Here is a 3,613-nt window from a genome sequence, read left to right as displayed (position 1 = left end):
ATGGTGAATGGGATTGATTCCTTAATTTCTCTTTCTGATTTTTCATTGTTAATATATAGAAGTGCAAGTGATTTCTGAGTATCGATTTTGTATCCTGCAACTTTGCTAAATTCACTGATTAGCTCTAGTAATTTTCTGATCCTATCTTTAGGGTTTTCTATGTACAGTATCATGTCATCTGCAAATAGTGAGAGATTTACTTCTTTTCGAATCTGGATTCCTTTTATTTCTTTTTCTTCTCTGATTGCTGTAGCTAGGACTTCCAAAACTATGTTGAATAATAGTGGTGAAACTGGACACCCTTTTCTTGTTCCTGGTCTTATGGGGAATGCTTTCAGTTTTTCACCATTGAGAATAATGTTTGCTGTAGGCTTATCATATATGGCCTTTACTATGATGAAGTAGGTTCCTTCTATGCCCATTTTTTGAAGAGTTTTAATCATAAGTGGTGCTGGATTTTCGCAAAGGCTTTTTCTGCATCTATTGAGATGATCATATGATTTTTATCTTTCAGTTTGTTAATATGATGTATCACGTTGATTGATTTGCATATATTAAAGAATCCTTGCAGACCTGGAATAAACCCAACTCGATCGTGGTGTATGAGCTTTTTGATGTGTAGCTGAATTCTGTTTGCTAAAATTTTGTTGAGGATTTTTGCATCTATGTTCATCAGTGATATTGGCCTGTTGTTTTATTTTTTTGTGTTGTCTTTGTCTTGTTTTGGTATCAGGGTGGTGGTGGCCACCTGGTGAGTTTGGAAGTGTTCTTTCCTCTACAATTTCTTGAAAGAGTTTTAGAAGGATAGGCATTAGCTCTTCTCTAAATGTTTGATAGAGTTCTCCTCTGAAGCAATCTGGTACTGGGCTTTTGTTTTTTGGGAGATTTTTTTAAATCACAGCTTCAATTTCAGTGTTTGTAATTGTGTTGTTCATAACTTCTATTTCTTCCAGATTCAGTCTTGGAAGACTGAACTTTTCTAAGAATCTGGCCATTTCTCCCAGGTTATCAATTTTATTGCCATATAGTTTTTCATAATAGTCTCTTATAATCCTTTGTATTTCTTCATTGCCTGCTGTAACCTCTCTTTTTTCATTTTTAATTTTTTTATTTGATTCTTCTCTCTTTTTTTCTTGATGAGTCTAGCTAAAGGCTTGTCCATTTTGTTTATCTTCTCAAACAACCAGCTTGTAGTTTTATTAATCTTTACTATTGTTTCTTTCATTTCTTTTTCATTTATTTCTGCTCAGATCTTTATGATTTATTTCCTTCTACTAATTTTGGGATTTTTTGTTCTGTTTTCAGTTGTTTTAGGTGTAAAGTTAGGTTGTCTATTTGATGTTTTTCTTGTTTCTTGAGGTAGGATTTTATTGCTATAAATTTCCCTCTTGGAGAACTGCTTTTGCTGCATCCCATAGGTGTGAGTTGTCATGTTTCCATTGTCATTTGTTTCTAGAAACTTTTTGATATCCCTTTTCATTTCTTCAGTAACCTGTTGGTTATTTAGAAATGCGTTGTTTAATCTCCATGTGTTTGTGTTTCTTACAGTTTTTTTCTTGTAATTGATATCTAGTCTCATAGCGTTGTGGTCAGAGAAGATGCTTGATATGATTTCAATTTTCTTAGATTTACTGAGGTTTGTTTTGTGATCCAAGATGTGCTGTATCCTGGAGAATGTTCCATGTGCACTTGAGAAGAAGATGTATTCTTTTGCATTTGGATGGAATGTCCTGAAGATATCAGTGAGATCCATTTCATCTAATGTATCACTTAAGACTAGTGTTTCCTTATTAATTTTCTGTTTTGATTATCTGTCCATTGGTGTGAGTAGGGTGTTAAAGTCTCCTACTATTATTGTGTTACTGTCAATTCCTCCTTTTATGTCTGTTAGTGTTTGTCTTACGTATTGAGGAGCTCCTATGTTGGGTGCACAGATATTTACAATTGTTATGTCTTCCTCTTGGATTGATCCCTTGATCACTATGTAATGTCCTTCCTTATCCCTTGTAATCTTTATTTTAAGGTCTATTTTGTCTGATATGAGGATTGCTACTCCAGCTTTCTTTTGCTTTCCATTTGCATGGAATATATTTTTCCATCCTTCATTTTCAGTCTATATGTGTCTTTAGGTCTGAAGTGGGTTTCTTGTAGACAGCATATATATGGGTCTTGTTTTTGTATCCATTCAGCCAGTCTGTGTCTTTTGGTTGGAGCATTTAATCCACTTACATTTAATGTAATTATTGATATATATGTTCCTATTGCCATTTTCTTAATTGTTTGGGGTTGATTTTGTAGATCATTTTTCTTCTCTTGTATTTCTTGACTGTATAAGTCCTTTTAACATTTGTTGTAAAGCTGGTTTTGTGGTACTGAATTCTCTTAAGTTTTGCTTGTTTGAAAAGCTTTTTATTTCTCCATCAATTTGAATGAGATTCTTGCTGGGTACAGTAATCTTGGTTGTAGATTTTTCCCTTTCAGTACTTTAAATATATCCTGCCATTCCCTTCTGGCCTGTAGAGTTTCTACTGAAAGGTTAGCTGTTAAGTGTATGCGGCTTCTCTTGTATGTTACTTGTTGCTTCTCCCTTGCTGCTTTTAGTATTTTTTCTTTGTGTTTTGTCTTTGTTAGTTTGATTAGTATGTGTCTTGGTGTGTTTCTCCTGGGTTTATCCTGTATTGGACTCTTTGTGCCTCTTGGACTTGATTCACAATTTCCTTTTCCATGTTGGGGAAATTTTCAACTCTTCAGACCCTTTCTTTTTCTCTTCTTCTTCAGGGACCCCTGTAATTCGAATGTTGGTGCATTTGATATTGTCCCAGAAGTCTCTGAGACTGTCCTCAGTTCTTTTCATTCTTTTTACTTTATTCTGCTCTTCAGAAGTTATTTCCAACATTTTATCTTCCAGTTCACTGATCCGTTCTTCTGCTTCAGATATTCTGCTATTGAATCCTTCTAGAGTATTTTTAATTTCACTAATTGTGTTGTTTGTCCCTGTATGTTTATTCTTTAATTCTTCTAGGTCTTTGTTAATTGATTCTTACATTTTCTCCATTTTGTTTCCAAAGTTTTTGATCATCTTTACTGTCATTATTCTGAATTGTTTTTCAGGTGGTTTGCCTATTTCCTCTTCATTTATTTGGACTTCTGTGTTTCTAGTTTGCTCCTTCATTTGTGTAGTTATTTCTCTGCCTTTTCTTTATTTTTTTTTTAACTTATTGTGTTTAAGGTCTCCTTTCCCCAGGCTTCAAGGTTGAATTCTTTCTTCCCTTTGGTTTCTGCCCTCCTCGGGTTGGTCCAGTGGTTTGTGTGAGCTTCGTATAGGGTAAGATTTGTGCTGAGTTTTTGTTTGTTTGTTTTTTTCATTTTTCCTCTGATGGGCAAGGTTGAGTGAGATGGTAATCCTCTCTGCAGATGATTTGGTGTGTATTTTTGTTTTGTTTGTTGTTTAGATGAGGCATCCTGCCCAGGGTGCTACTGGTGGTTGGGTAATGCTGAGTCTGGTATTCAAGTGGTTTCCTTTGTGTGAGTTCTCATTATTTGATACTCCCTAGGCTTAGTTTAGTTCTCTGCTAGTCTAGGGTCTTGGAGTCAGTGCTCCCACTCCACAGGC

The sequence above is a fragment of the Cervus canadensis genome, chromosome X, assembly GCF_019320065.1.
Source record: "Cervus canadensis isolate Bull #8, Minnesota chromosome X, ASM1932006v1, whole genome shotgun sequence".
Taxonomy (NCBI): Eukaryota; Metazoa; Chordata; class Mammalia; order Artiodactyla; family Cervidae; genus Cervus; species Cervus canadensis.
This window is presented reverse-complemented; position numbering follows the sequence as displayed.